Source organism: Triticum aestivum, chromosome 3B, assembly GCF_018294505.1.
Source record: "Triticum aestivum cultivar Chinese Spring chromosome 3B, IWGSC CS RefSeq v2.1, whole genome shotgun sequence".
NCBI classification, from domain to species: domain Eukaryota; kingdom Viridiplantae; phylum Streptophyta; class Magnoliopsida; order Poales; family Poaceae; genus Triticum; species Triticum aestivum.
In genome coordinates, this window is record NC_057801.1 from 13,667,221 (window position 1) to 13,684,348 (window position 17,128).

Consider the following 17,128-nt stretch of genomic DNA (forward strand, 5'->3'; position numbering starts at 1 on the left):
TTTGCTTTGGGCGAGGAATCGGCCTTGTCCAATTTAGGCGTGTATAGCGCCCCAACTTCGGCCTTCCGAATACTAGGGGCTTCGCCAAAATTTAAAATTATAGACTTCTATGGCTAAGTGAGAGTGATAAAGCTGTATAGTGTGATTGCCTCGTTCGCTGCGCTAAACACCTCCTTAAAGGACCAAAGATTTGGATTAAGAGTGTTTAGATTTATCTCTAACACCCCGGTGCTAGCTACATGGGGGCGGAAGCCGACGACTGGCCAACTCTCAGATTTTATAAACAACCGCACCGAAGGTAATATTTTAAATCAACAAGCGTTACATAACGCATATGAACTTGTTTTCATATTACAGGATGGCATGAATACATTTCACTCAAATATTACATCCTTAGCACACTCATCCGCCACAAGGAGGGCACCCTTTAGGACACCCTCATAATACTTCTCAGGGTAACGATGCTCCTTGTCCTTCGGCAGCCCCTCCTTCACCAGCTTCTTGGCGTCCATCTTTGCCCAGTGCACTTTTACATGGGCGAGGGCCCTGCGTGCACCTTCAATGCAGACAGACTGCTTAATGACTTCAAGCCGCGGACAGGCATGAACCATCCGCTTTACAAGGCCGAAGTAACTGCCGGACAGGGGTTCGCCAGGCCATAGCCGGACTATAAAGTCCTTCATGGCCAGTTCGGCCGCCTTGTGTAGCTCGACCAGCTGCTTCAGCTGGTCGCTCATGGGCATCGGATGTTCGGCCTCAATATACTGGGACCAAAACAGCTTCTCCGTCAAGATCCCCTCTTCCGCATGGTAGAACTCCGCGGCATCCGATATGCTGCGCGGCAGATCGTCGAACACTCCTAGAGAGCTCCGAATTCGGGTAAGTAAAAGGAAAGTTTCCTTCACATGCTTGCTTTGCATAATGAATGCCTTACCCGCCGCTATCTTCTTGGCCACCTGGATCTCCTGGAGGGCCTTTTGGGCTTCGGCCTTCGCGTCTTGCATGCTCTGGAGGGCCTTCGCAAGCTTGGACTCTCGCATCTTGGAGTCACGCTCCAGGGACTCACATTTTTTGACGAAGTCCTGGAGCTCTTGCTGGACCTCATTCACCCGAGCATCTTGCTTCTCGCGCTCGGTGCGCTCCTTGGCCGCCCTATCTTTAGCCTCGGATAGCGCTTTCTTCAAGGCCGCCACTTCGGTCGTGGCCCCTATTAAAATTCAAGTTGCTTCTATTAGCATCATAAATTTTCCTCCATATTTTACATGAACGGGGTATCACTTACCCTTGTTCTCCTCGAGCTGCCTCTTCATGAGGCCGAGCTCTTCCTCGGCCCGCCCGAGGTTCTTCTTTAGTCCAGAGACCTCAGCAGTGCGGGCGGCAGCGGCCAGCAGCGACGCCTGCTTATTCACATACACATAACATGATTAGACTCCTGCGGACATTTTTGATCCTCTGTTCGGCCTTTCTTTCCGAACACCAAACAGAGCATCAAGGGCTACTATCTATGCTATGATATTTTCTCATAAGGTGATTACTTACCTCAAAGCCTGTTAGGAGGCTGGCGCATGCTTCGGTCAACCCGCTTTTGGCAGACTGAACCTTCTCAATCACCGTACTCATAAGAGTACGGTGCTCTTCGTCAATGGAAGTGTCGTGAAGCGCTTCCAACAAATTGACCGATGCCTCTGGTTGGACAGAGGTCATCATAACAGGCGGCTCACCCCCCTTAGCGAGGGGCTGCCTACCTGAATCCAGAACCATTCGAGGTTCCGGTGCAGTGTCCGGCCGGGAGCCGGACTTGCTGCGGCCCCCGTCGTCAAGATCCATGGGGGGTCTTTCCCCCCATGAGCCGGGCACCCGGGATTTCGCCTTGCGGCATCTCCAGAATCGTCTCCCCCTGCGCCGGTATCCTCTGGGATAACACCTCAGTGTCATCCGCGGGCTGGGGGGGATGTGGCCGTCGGGAGCGAATAGTTGTTTATCTCCGACGGACTCAAAGACCCATCCAAGGAGGATGCGCCTATATGGGCTTTGGACGGACTGTATGGTCATGTTTAACATGTTAGAAAGCAAATAAAGTGAAGCATACCGGAAGATAGTATCCGAACACTTACGACTTTGCCCGGGGCTTGTCCCTGGGCAGCCACTCCTCGTCGCTGTAAGCGGCGGTGGTGGATTGGTCCGGAGGGAGGGTTCTTCCCTTCTTGGACCCTTCGGCCTTCCCGGACAGGGCGACCTTCCTCTTCTTCTCCTCCCTGGTTGGGGGAGGGACTTCCTTTCCCTCCTCCTTGTTTTCATTGGAGGAGGGCATTTCGGCATCTTTGGACGATGTGTCCGACACAGCCTTGCGCCGGAGACCTTTCCTGGTCCCCATGGCCTTCTTCTTGGCCTTCTTCTCCGGCACCTTGTAAGGCGCCGTAACCAGCATCTCCGTCAGGAGAGCGGTTGCTGGATCTTCTGGTAGCGGAGCCGGACAGTTGATCCGCTCCGCCGTCGCCACATATTCCTGTTAAATCAGCACGATGGCTTAGACTCCCCCCTCCCGAATATACTCGGAAAAGCTCATCTCGAAAGATGGAAGGCTTACCGGATTGGCAGGGCGCTTTGCGCTAAGTCGGCGGTCTTCGGTGAGGGGAGGAGGGACTTCGGACGCCTTGAACAACACCTTCTAGACGTCTTTGTGCATTGTGTCGAAGTGCTCCTGCAGCATCTGGTGTTTGGCCGAATCGAACTCCCACATATTGAATGCCCGTCTTTGACACAGGAGGATCCGGCGGAAGAGCATGACCAGGACCACATTGATGAGCTTGATCTTCTTGCCCATCATATTCTTGATACAGTTCACGAGTCCAGTCAGCTCCGCAGGTGTGACACCCCAAATTCGACCGTACACTAATCATACACGCAAATGTGTACGATCAAGATCAGGGACTCACGGGAAGATATCACAATACAACTCTAGACACAAATCAAAATAATACAAGCTTTATATTACAAGCCAGGGGCCTCGAGGGCTCGAATATATAGCTCGATACACAAGAGTCAGCGGAAGCAACAATATCTGAGTACAGACATAAGTTAAACAAGAATGCCTTAAGAAGGCTAGCACAAAAGCAACACGATCGAAGAGGCAAGGCCTCCTGCCTGGGACCTCCTAACTACTCCTGGTCTTCGGCGGCCTCCATGTAGTAGTATCCGTCGGTGGTGGTATCTGGCTCCAAGGATCCACCATCTGGTTGCATCAACCGAAAAGAAGAGAGGAGGGGGAAAAGGGGTAGCAAAGCAACCGTGAGTACTCATCCAAAGTACTCGCAAGCATCAGATCTATACTAAGTATGGACTGGTATCAAATGGAAGGCTTGTATCTATGGACTGAACTGCAGCATGCCAGAATAGAGGGGGAAGGCCTAGCCTATCAAAGACTAGCATCTTCACGCATCTCCTCACATCTTGCAGCATGCAGAAGAGTAAATAATAGCAGTTTAATATTTAACAAGCAGGTTGTAACATTAATGCCCAGAGATCCTTCCTCGACTCCCTGCGAGAAAGCAATCTCGGAGCCACATATTCAAGTATCCATTCGTAGTTGTATAAGATCAGGATATAAGTCTAAACGTCCGTTACCGTGGACACACCTATTAATAGATAATCTTCCGTGCAGGGGTGCACCACGTTTTCCAACACGCTGGATCATGTTGGCCGGACACACCTTTCTGGGGTCAATGCCCGGCCTCGGAAGATCAACATGTCGCAGCCCTACCTAGGCTCAGCAGAGAGGTCCCCGCCGGTCTACCTCCTAAGCACTCCGGGGTCTGGGCCCACCGCCCGTTGCACTCCGAGTCGTTGCGCGCAGGGCGAGTCCAGGCTCCACCACTACTGGTGAAGGAAATATGCCCTAGAGGCAATAATAAATTTATTATTTATTTCCTTATATCATGATAAATGTTTATTATTCATGCTAGAATTGTATTAACCGGAAACATGATACATGTGTGAATACATAGACAAACTGAGTGTCACTAGTATGCCTCTACTTGACTAGCTCATTAATCAAAGATGGTTATGTTTCCTAGCCATGGACAAAGAGTTGTCATTTGATTAACGGGATCAAATCATTAGGAGAATGATGTGATTGAATTGACCCATTCCGTTAGCTTAGCACTTGATCGTATAGTATGTTGCTATTGCTTTCTTCATGACTTATACATGTTCCTGTAACTATGAGATTATGCAACTCCCGTTTACCGAAGGAACACTTTGGGTGCTACCAAACGTCACAACGTAACTGAGTGATTATAAAGGTGCTCTACAGGTGTCTCCAAAGGTACATGTTGGGTTGGCGTATTTCGAGATTAGGATTTGTCACTCCGATTGTCGGAGAGGTATCTCTGGGCCCACCCGGTAATGCACATCACTTAAGCCTTGCAAGCATTGCAACTAATTAGTTAGTTGTGGGATGATGTATTACGGAACGAGTAAAGAGACTTGCTGGTAACGAGATTGAACTAGGTATTGAGATACCGACGATCGAATCTCGGGCAAGTAACATACCGACGTATATTGTTATGCGGTTTGACCGATAAAGATCTTCGTAGAATATGTAGGAGCCAATATGAGCATCCAGGTTCCGCTATTGGTTATTGACCGGAAACGTGTTTCGGTCATGTCTACATTGTTCTCGAACCCGTAGGGTCCGCATGCTTAAGGTTTCGATGACAGTTATATTATGAGTTTATGAGTTTTGATGTACCGAAGGAGTTCGGAGTCCCGGATGAGATCGGGGACATGACGAGGAGTCTCGAAATGGTCGAGATGTAAAGATCGATATATTGGACGACCATATTCGGACTTCGGAAAGGTTCCGAGTGATTCGGGTATTTTTCGGAGTATCGGAGTGTTACGGGAATTCGCCAGGGAGTATATGGGCCTTATTGGGCTTTAGGGAAAGAGAGAGGAGGGGTTGGGCGCCCCCCCAAGGCCTAGTCCGAATTGGACTAGGGGGAGGGGCTGCGCCCCCTCCTTCCTTCTCTTCTCTCTCCCCTTTCCTTGACTCCTACTCCTACTACTTGGAAGGGGGGAATCCTACTCCCGGTGGGAGTAGGACTCCCCATGGCGCGCCCCCCTAGGCCGGCCGCCCCCTCCCCCCTTGCTCCTTTATATACGGGGGCAGGGGGGCACCTCTAGGCAGAACAACAATTGATCCCTTGGATCTCTTAGCCGTGTGCGGTGCCCCCCTCCACCATAGTCGACCTCGATAATATTGTAGCGGTGCTTAGGCGAAGCCCTGCGACGGTAGAACATCAAGATCGTCACCACGCCGTCGTGCTGACGGAACTCTCCCTCAACACTCGGCTTGATCGGAGTTCGAGGGACGTCATCGAGCTGAACGTGTGCTAGAACTCGGAGGTATCGTAGTTTCGGTGCTTGATCGGTCGGGCCGTGAAGACGTATGGCTACATCAACCGTGTTTTTCTAACGCTTCCGCTTTCGGTCTACGAGGGTACGTAGATAACACTCTCCCCTCTCGTTGCTATGCATCACCATGATCTTGTGTGTGCGTAGGAATTTTTTTGAAATTACTACGTTCCCCAACAGTGGCATCCGAGCCAGGTTTTATGCGTAGATGTCATATGCACGAGTAGAACACAAGTGAGTTGTGGGTGATATAAGTCATACTGCTTACCAGCATGTCATACTTTGGTTCGGCGGTATTGTTGGATGAAGCGGCCCGGACCGACATTACGCGTATGCTTACGCGAGACTGGTTCTACCGACATGCTTTGCACACAGGTGGCTGGCGGGTGTCCGTTTCTCCAACTTTAGTTGAACCGAGTGTGGCTACGCCCGGTCCTTGCGAAGGTTAAAACAACACCAACTTGACAAACTATCGTTGTGGCTTTGATGCGTAGGTAAGAACGGTTCTTGCTAAGCCCGTAGCAGCCACGTAAAACTTGCAACAACAAAGTAGAGGACGTCTAACTTGTTTTTGCAGGGCATGTTGTGATGTGATATGGTCAAGACGTAATGCTATATTTTATTGTATGAGATGATCATGTTTTGTAACCGAAGTTATCGGCAACTGGCAGGAGCCATATGGTTGTCGCTTTATTGTATGAAATGCAAATGCCCTGTAATTGCTTTACTTTATCACTAAGCGGTAGCGATAGTCATAGAAGCAATAGACGGCGTAAACGACAACAATGCTACGATGGAGATCAAGGTGTCGCACCGGTAACGATGGTGATCATGGAGGTGCTTCGAAGATGGAGATCACAAGCACAAGATGATGATGGCCATATCATATCACTTATATTGATTGCATGTGATCTTTATCTTTTATGCATCTTATCTTGCTTTGATTGACGGTAGCATTATAAGATGCTCTCTCACTAAATTTCAAGATAAAAGTGTTCTTCCTGAGTATGCACCGTTGCCAAAGTTCGTCGTGCCCATACACCACGTGATGATCGGGTGTGATAAGCTCTACGTCCATCTACAATGGGTGCAAGCCAGTTTTGCACACGCAGAATACTCAGGTTAAACTTGACGAGCCTAGCATATGCAGATATGGCCTCGGAACACTGAGACCGAAAGGTCGAGCGTGAATCATATAGTAGATATGATCAACATAGTGATGTTCACCATTGAAAACTACTCCATTTCATGTGATGATCGGTTATGGTTTAGTTGATTTGGATCACGTGATCACTTAGATGACTAGAGGGATGTCTATCTAAGTGGGAGTTCTTAAGTAATATGATTAATTGAACTTAAATTTATCATGAACTTAGTCCTGGTAGTATTTTGCAAATTATGTTGTAGATCAATAGCTCGCGTTGTTGCTTTCATATGTTTATTTTGATATGTTCCTATAGAAAGTTGTGTTGAAAGATGTTAGTAGCAATGATGCGGATTGGATCCGTGATCTGAGGATTGTCCTTATTGCTGCACAGAAGAATTATGTCCTTAATGCACCGCTAGGTGACAGACCTATTGCAGGAGCAGATGCAGATGTTATGAACGTTTGGCTAGCTCAATATGATGACTACTTGATAGTTTAGTGCACCATGCTTAACGGCTTAGAATCGGGACTTCAAAGACGTTTTGAACATCATGGACCATATGAGATGTTCCAGGAGTTGAAGTTAATATTTCTAGCAAATACCCGAGTTGAGAGATATGAAGTCTCCAACAAGTTCTGTTGCTAAAAGATGGAGGAGAATCGCTCAACTAGTGAGCATGTGCTCAGATTGTCTGGGTACTTCAATCACTTGAATCAAGTGGGAGTTAATCTTCCAGATAAGATAGTGATTGACAGAATTCTCTAGTCACCATCACTAAGTTACTAGAACTTCGTGATGAACTATAGTATGCAAGGGATGACGAAAACGATTCCCGACCTCTTCGTGATGTTGAAATCAACGAAGGTAGAAATCAAGAAGGAGCATCAAGTGTTGATGGTTGACAAGATCACTAGTTTCAAGAAAAGGGCAAAGGGAAAGAAAGGGAACTTCAAGTAGAATGACAAGCAAGTTGTCACTCCCACGAAGAAGCCCAAAGCTGAACCAAAGCCTGAAACTGAGTGCTTACACTTCAAAGGAAATGGTCACTAGAAACGGAAATACCCTGAATATTTTGTGGATAAGAAGGATGGCAAAGTGAACAAGGGTATATTTGATATATAGGTTATTGATGTGTACCTTACTAGTGTTTATAGTAGCCCCTGAGTATTTGATACTTGTCCGGTTACTAAAATAATTAGTGACTCGAAACAGGAGTTATAGAATAAACAGAGACTAGTTGAGGGTGAAGTAACGATGTGTATTGGAAGTGGTTCCAAGATTGATATGATCATCATCGCACACTCCCTATACTTTCGGGGTTAGTGTAAAACCTAAATAAATGTTATTTGACGTTTGCGTTGAGCATGAATATGATTTGATCATGTTTATTGTGATACGGTTATTCATCTAAAGTCAAAGAATAATTGTTGTTCTGTTTACATGAATAAAACCTTCGATGGTCATACACCCAATGAAAATAGTTTGTTGGATCTCGATCGTAGTGATACACATATTCATAATATTGATGCCAAAAGATGCAAAGTTAATAATGATAGTGCAACTTATTTGTGGCACTGCCGTTTGGGTCATATCGGTGTAAAGCGCATGAAGAAACTCCATAAAAATGGACTTTTGGAATCACTTGATTATGAATCATTTGATACTTGTGAACCGTGCCTCATGGGCAAGATGACTAAAATTCCGTTCTCCGGAACAATGGAACGAGCTACTGACTTGTTGGAAATAATACATACCGATGTATACGGTCCAATGAGTGTTGATGCTTGTGGCAAGTATCGTTATTTTCTGACCTTCATAGATTATGTGAGCAGATATGGGTATATCTACTTAATGAAACACAAGTCTGAAACATTTGAAAAGTTCAAAGAATTTCAGAGCGAAGTGGAGAATCATCGTAACAAGAAAATAAAGTTTCTACGACCTGATCGTGGAGGAGAATATTTGAGTTACGAGTTTGGCCTTCATATAAACAATGTGGAATAGTTTCACAGCTCACGCCACATGGAACACCACAACGTAATGGCGTGTCTGAACGTCATAACCGCACTTTATTGGATATGGTGCGATCTATGATGTATCTTACCGATTTACCACTATCGTTTTGGGTTATGCATTAGAGACAGTTGCATTCACTTTAAATAGGGCACCATAAAAATCCGTTTGAGACGACGCCTTATGAACTGTGGTTTGGCAAGAAACCAAAGTTGTCATTTCTTAAAGTTTGGGACTGCGATGCTTATGTGAAAAAGTTTCAACCTGATAAGCTCGAACCCAAATCGAAGAAGTGCGTCTTCATAGAATACCCAAAGGAAACTATTGGGTACACCTTCTATCACAGATCCGAAAGCAAGATATCCGTTGCTAAGATGGATCCTTTCTAGAGAAGGAGTTTCTCTCGAAAGAAGTGAGTGGGAGAAAAGTAGAACTTGATAAGGTAATAGTACCTTCTCCTGAATTGGAAAATAGTTCATCGCTGAAATCAGTTCCAATGATTCCTACACCAATTAGTGAGGAAGCTAATGATGATGATCATGAAACTTCAGATCAAGTTATTACAGAACCTCGTAGGTCTTCCAGAGTACGGTCCGCACCAGAGTGGTACGGTAATCCTGTTCTGGAAGTCATATTACTAGACCATGATGAACCTACGAACTATGAGGAAGCAATGATGAGCCCAGATTCCTGCAAAATGGCTAGAGGCCATAAAATCTGAGATAGGATCCATGTATGAGAACAAAGTGTGGACTTTGGTGGACTTGCCCGATGATCGGCAATCCATAGAAAATAAATGGATGTTCAAGAGGTAGACGGACGTTGATAGTAGTGTTACAATCTACAAAGCTCGAATTGTCGCAAAAAGTTTTCGACAAGTTCAAGGTGTTGAATACAATGAGATTTTCTCACTCGTATCGATGCTTAAAAGTCTGTCCGAATCATGTTAGCAAATTGCCGCATTTTATGAAATCTGGCAAATGGATAAACAAAACTGCATTCCTTAATGGATTTATTAAATAAGAGTTGTATATGATACAAACATAAGGTTTTGTCAATCCTAAAGGTGCTAACAAAATATGCAAGCTCCAGCGATCCATCTATGGACTGGTGCAAGCATCTCGGAGTTGGAATATACGCTTTGATAAGTTGATCAAAGCATATAGTTTTAATACAAACTTGCGGTGAAGCCTATATTTACAAGAAAGTGAGTGGGAGCACTACATCATTTCTGATAAGTATATGTGAATGACATATTGTTGATCGGAAATAATGTAGAATTATTCTGCAAAGCATAAAGGAGTGTTTGAAAGGAGTTTTTCAAAGAAAGACCTCAGTAAAGCTGCTTACATATTGAGCAACAAGATCTATAGATATAGATCAAGACGCTCGATAAATTTTTCAATGAATACATACCTTGACAAGATTTTGAAGTAGTTCAAAATGGAACAGTCAAAGAAAGAGTTCTTGTCGGTGTTGCAAAGGTATGAAATTGAGTAAGACCCAAATCCCGACCACGAGAGAAAATAGAAAGAGAATGAAAGTCATTCCCTATGCATCAGTCATAGGTTCTATAGAAGTATGTCATGCTATGGATCAGACCTATTGTATACTCTGCCCTGGTTTGGCAAGGGAGTACAATAGTGATCTAGGAGTAGATCACTGGACATTGGTTAAAATTATCCTTAGTGGAATAAGGATATATTTCTCGATTATGGAGGTGACAAAAGGTTCGTCGTAAAGGGTTACGTCGATGCAAGTTTTGGCACTAATCCAGATGACTCTAAGTCTCAATCTGGATACATATTGAAAGTGGGAGCAATTAGCTAGAGTAGCTCCGTGCAGAGCATTGTAGACATAGAATATTTGCAAAATACATACAACTCTGAATGTGACAGACCCGTAGACTAAACTTCTCTCACAAGAAAAACATGATCATACCTTAGTACTCTTTGGGTGTTAATCACATAGCGATGTGAACTAGATTATTGACTCTAGTAAACCCTTTGGGTGTTGATCACATGAGGATGTGAACTATGGGTATTAATCACATACAGATGTGAATATTGGTGTTAAATCACATGGCGATGTGAACTAGATTATTGACTCTAGTGCAAGTGGGAGACTGAAGGAAATATGCCCTAGAGGCAATAATAAAGTTATTATTTATTTCCTTATATCATGATAAATGTTTATTATTCATGCTAGAATTGTATTAACTGGAAACATGATACATGTGTGAATACATAGACAAACTGAGTGTCACTAGTATGTCTGTACTTGACTAGCTCATTAATCAAAGATGGTTATGTTTCCTAGCCATGGACAGAGAGTTGTCATTTGATTAACGAGATCACATCATTAGGAGAATCATGTGATTGACTTGACCCATTCCGTTAGCTTAGCACTGGATCGTATAGTATGTTGCTATTGCTTTCTTCATGACTTATACATGTTCCTATGACTATGAGATTATGCAACTCCCGTTTACCGGAGGAACACTTGGTGTGCTACCAAACGTCACAACGTAACTGGGTGATTATAAAGGTGCTCTACAGGTGTCTCCAAAGGTACTTGTTGGGTTGGCGTATTTCGAGATTAGGATTTGTCACTCCGATTGTCGGAGAGGTATCTCTGGGCCCACTCGGTAATGCACATCACTTAAGCCTTGCAAGCATTGCAACTAATTAGTTAGTTGTGGGATGATGTATTACGGAACGAGTAAAGAGACTTGCTGGTAACGAGATTAAACTAGGTATTGAGATACCGACGATCGAATATCGGGCAAGTAACATACCGATAACAAAGGGAACAATGTATGTTGTTATGCGGTTTGACCGATAAAGATCTTCGTAGAATATGTAGGAGCCAATATGAGCATCCAGGTTCCGCTATTGGGTATTGACTGGAAACGTGTTTCGGTCATGTCTACATTGTTCTTGAACCCGTAGGGTCCGCACGCTTAAGGTTTCGATGACAGTTATATTATGAGTTTATGATTTTTGATGTACCGAAGGAGTTCGGGTACATGACGAGGAGTCTTCAAATGGTCAAGACGTAAAGATCGATATATTGGACGACTATATTCGGACTTCGGAAAGGTTCCGAGTGATTCGGGTATTTTTCGGAGTACCGGAGAGTTACGGGAATTCGCCGGGGAGTATATAGGCCTTATTGGGCTTTAGGGGAAAGAGAGAGGAGAGGTTGGGCGCCCCCCAAGGCCTAGTCCGAATTGGACTAGGGGGAGGGGCTGCGCCCCCTCCTTCCTTCTCTTCTCTCTCCCCTTTTCCTTGACTCCTACTCCTACTACTTGGAAGGGGGGGGGGATCCTACTCCCGGTGGGACTAGGACTCCCCATGGCGCGCCCCCTCCTAGGCCGGCCGCCCATCCCCCCTTGCTCCTTTATATACAGGGGCAGGGGGCACCTCTAGGCAGAACAACAATTGATCCCTTGGATCTCTTAGCCGTGTGCGGTGCCCCCCTCCACCATAGTCCACCTCGATAATATTGTAGCGGTGCTTAGGCGAAGCCCTGTGACGGTAGAACATCAAGATCGTCACCACGCCGTCGTGCTGATGGAACCCTCCCTCGACACTCGGCTGGATCGGAGTTCGAGGGACGTCATCGAGCTGAACGTGTGCTAGAACTCGGAGGTGCCGTAGTTTCGGTGCTTGATCGGTCGGGCCGTGAAGACGTATGACTACATCAACCGCGTTGTTCTAACACTTCCGCTTTCGGTCTACGAGGGTATGTAGATAACACTCTCCCCTCTCGTTGCTATGCATCACCATGATCTTGTGTGTGCGTAGGATTTTTTTTGAAATTACTACGTTCCCCAACAACAGGATGGTGCCGGCCCAGCCGTGCCGCACTACTGAACTGGACGTCTGACAAAGCTTCGGCTGATATCACGACGTCGAGGCCCATAACTATTCTCACATGGTGGTTGGTGCGTAAAGGCTAAAGACCAACTCAGAACAAATACCCAAACCATAGTGTATTATTAGCTTGCGAAGACGAGCAGAGACTCACGATCAAAAGTGACCCCGTCGCCCTGTCTCGTGGACTTACGACAAGGGCTCAGAATGCCCGGCCGTGCCACGTCATTATCTTGCGGGTGCTCTCCGGGCCCGCCCGACTTTCACCAAGGTCTCAAGTAAAGTCAAGGTAACTGTGTGTCCAAACATCAAGGGGAAAACCCGAGGAATCACCCCTGGTGGATTCCACTCAATGTAATCATCAAGGTGAATGTAAGAGGGACCACCCTCGAGGTTCACACTTGAGGTGTTGAACGACAGAGCCGTATCAGGAATGGTGAAAGAGGAAATCACCCTCGATGACCACGACCGAATAGCTACACTACAGAATTATCATCAGGAGTGCGTTATGAGGGATCACCCTCGGCACTCGATAGTAGCTCTACAGAGTCGAGCAACAAAAGGGGCGTGATGTGATGTGAGGTGTTGGGCTCTGGTCGTCGATCACGCTGATCGAGTCATCGATGATGAAGCAGGGGCAACAAGGACAATGTGGGGGTCACTAATGGATTACTAGCCAACCTATACTAAGCAGTTTAGGTTAAGCAGGTAGGTACAACAGCAGGTACAAAAAGCAGGCTATACATCAGAATAGGAGCAAACAATAACAACAACAAAATGTAGTGCAAGCATGAGATAATAGAATGGGCGATATCGGGATGATCAAAGGGGAGGGGGGGCTTGCCTGGTTGCTCAGACAAGAAGGAGGGTCGTTGTCGACGTAGTTGATCACAGGGGCATCAGCATTGGTCTCGAGGTCTACCGGAGAAGAAAAGGGGGAAGTAACCGTAAATACACGAAAACATAAGCATAACAAGACAACAAGCAGAGCTAGACGTGTTCTAATGCGGTGCTACACAATACCGGCGAAGGGTGATTACATCCGGGAAGTTTTCCTAGAGTTAGGCATTTTCGGACAGATGAAACAGAAGGGAAAGGTTGCATGTTTTCTATGATAGGGGAATGTGACAGATGAACGGATCGTGTATTCGGATTCGTCTCGTCGTTCTGAGCAACTTTTATGTAGAAAAGTTTTTCATCCGAGCTACGGATTATTTTATATGATTTTTCAAAGTTTTAAAATGGTTTCTAATATTAATAAAAACTAAAAGGTGAGTACTGCATCACCATGACATCAGCATGACGTCATCAGTCAACGTTGACCATTGACTAGTCAAACAGGGCAGTGGGGCCGTCTGTCATAGACACATTTTAACTAAACATGGTTAATTAGACTAATATGCAATTAGGTTAATTACACATAATTAATTAGGGTTAATTAACATGATTAATTAATTAATTAATTAATTTTTTTACATAACTCTTTTTGTTCTTTTTCTTTTAATAGGGGCTGGCCCCACTGGTAAGTGGCCCAGGAGGCCACGAGGGTTAACGGGCACAGGGGCGTTGTGGGCGTGGGCGCCCGTGCACCCAAACAGGGTAATAGGGGGCGCCGGCCACGGCAACGGCCAGAGGGGCCGCGGCCATGGCGAGGCCGCCGGGCTGCGAGCGTCGCCGGCGAGGCGACCGAGCGGTGGACGGGGCCGACAGCGAGCCGGAGCGGCAGGGGAGAGCGGGGCGAGCGCCATGCGGGGCTGCGGTGGTGGCCGGGGCGGCCGGCGGAGAGGCGGGTCCGTAGGGGGAAGCGGGAATCACGGTGTCGTGCTGGACGCCGGCGAGGCAGGGTAGCCGCGGCGGATGGGCGCGCGCGTGAGCGCAGCCAGGAACGGGCAGGGGAGCCCAAGGCATGCACGGGACGTGAGCGCGGGCTTGGCCACGATGAGCGTCGGTGTTGCTGAGCAGCGGGGTGTGACGTGGGCGACTGGAGCATGGAGGCCTCTGGGGCGAGCCCAGGGGCTCGTTCGAGTCGAACTAGGGGGTTGCACACGCCTCCCTGGCGTTCCAGGAGCACAGCGACAGACTTTGGGCGCGAGCTAGGCTTCGATGGCCGCGGCGGCAAAGCAAACGGCGGCGATGAGCTCGTGCACGACATTGACGGTAGCCTACGACATCCAAACGAAGGGAAGGGACAGAGGGATTGGACAGGCGGCTCACCAGGATCCCGTAGGGGTGCAAAGGCAGGCTCGAGGAGGATCGACAGCGCCGGAGTTGGTGATGAACGACAACGGGTCCGAGTTGAAGGCGAGGTCGATGGCGGAGCTCAGGGCCGGTCCAGCTTGATCCCGTGCACGAGGAGGAGGAAGCAGACGACGGCGGATCCGCGGGACCGCCCGGCTCGGTGTGGGAGCGATGGTGGCCGTGAGGTCGGCGGCAACAACGACGACAGAGGCGTTCGGGAGTGGGCGGATCGGGGGGGGGGGGGGGGGGACGAGCGCATGGGTGAGAGAGAGCGAGGAGAGAGGAGTGGATGAGAACGAGAGAGGGAATCAAGGGGATGAGGGGGTTCCTTATCCCCTCGCTGGCGACCATGCCCTTGTAGCGGCACGGTCGGCCAAACAGGGAGACGACCGGTGGGGTGGGGGAGTGGGCCGCTGGCTGGCTCGGGTGGGCGGCCTGGTGGGTTGAGGCCCAAGGGGGGCGCGGGGGCCAGCTGGGTCAGTCGGCCCAATTGAGGGGGGTGGGCTTTTTTATTTTTGATTTGCCTCTGTTTCCTATTTAAAAGAGCTACTGAATTATTTTTGTTAAATGTGGCACTTTGAAAAAGAGGAACCCTTATCTCTTTATAAAGGCGGCAGGAACCATGTGCCTCCCCTCTTGCCCGTTAAAATTGCTTATTCCCCAAGCGCCATGGTTGATGGCGCGGTTGGGTTACCCACGCCCGTATTGATGAGAATCCCACAATAAGGGGACACAATCTCTGCTTCGACAAGACGTGCCAATAAAACCACGTCGCAATATGTGTAGTGGCTGGTCGTGAAAAACGGTTCGAATAATGACCGGGCCGTGGCGTGATGCCACTCTACCAAAAAGTTGTCAGCAGATTAGATTTGTGGAATACTGTTCTCTCTACGATGGTATGTGGAATTTGTTTTGCAGAGTCGGACACGATTCTCGTGTTCAAAATCTTTTATGGAGTATTCGGAGGAGGAACCCGCCTTGCAATGCCGAAGACAATCTGCGCGCCGGACTCATCGTCATTGAAGCCTGGTTCAGGGGCTACTGAGGGAGTCCTGGATTAGGGGGTATCCGGACAGCCGGACTATATACTTTGGCCGTACTGTTGGACTATGAAGATACAAGATTAAAGACTTCGTCCCGTGTCCGGATGGGACTCTCCTTTGCGTGGAAGGCAAGCTTGGCGATTCAGATGTGTAGATCTCCTTCTCTGTAACCGACTCTGTGTAACCCTAGCCCCCTCCGACTCGGATGTATATAAGCTTTTAGGTGAAAAAATTTAGTGTTGCTATCCCCCTCCGCTAGCCACTGAATTCTTGACCGTTGCCTCCACATTATTTCTTCATGAAAATTGAGCTCCACGATTCTATCCTGAACTTTGATCTCCTCATAGGATGGCCCAGATCTAGCACTGTCTGATCTCAAATCAGCCAGCCGCCTTTTCAGTTGTCGTAGCTCAGCCCTCACATGCCCAAAGGTTTTAGAGCCCCAACTCGACAGTGAGTCTGCCAAATGCTCTAGTTTGGTCTTCAGGTCATGTAGCGTCTCGCCCGGCTCAGCTGCCCAAAACCGGTCAACCATAGGGAAAAATTCATCATGCGTCTCCCACATCTTCACATAATGAAAAGGTTTGTTTAATGCAATACAATTGTTTACAGCATCTAACTCATTACATAAAACGATCGGGGAATGATCTGATTTTGCTGCTTGTAAGTGACGAAGAGTGGCAAACGGAAACATGGAGCTCCACTCCATTGAGGCCAGCGCCCTATCCAGCCGAACTTGACAGTACTGCCCTCCACTTACTTTCTCTTCAAATGTCCAATCAAGACATATGTAGCCGATGTCAGCTAGGCCACACACATCAACAACCTCTCGAAAACCTGCCATTTGGGCTTCATCCCTCTCATTGGGATCAATCTGCTCTTCTCTTCTAAGAATCTCATTAAAGTCCCCAATACACAACCATGGAAGAGTGGATTCACCTCGAAGCCGGGTCATGGTGTTCCAAGTGTTCTGCCTAAGTGATCGATTTGCCTCTCCATAGTAGCCTGGATTTCAGGTTAGTCCTTTTCTCCTGGCACTTAAAAGCCCATTAGTACTTAATCCTTTGAATAGTAGTAATCTCTGATTTTGAGGCCCATAAAATTCGGAGGCCCTGTGCAACTGCGCTTGCGTAGCAAATTGAATGGAACTTTCGTCCGAAGTAAACATTTTAGTTTGGTGTTCGTTATACCATTTAAGGGCATCATCTAAGTTCAAGAACTTTTGATACTTAAAGGATTTTTTTATTTGCAAAAGAATTGGTCAAAAACGCCCCGATCTTCCATTGAGAATCATCGAAACAATGAGAATTCACATTTCTTAAATAGCTCGCCATTTCTTCCGTCATCTCATAAATAAATAAATGATGTGATGTCAGCAATAGCAATCCTTCAG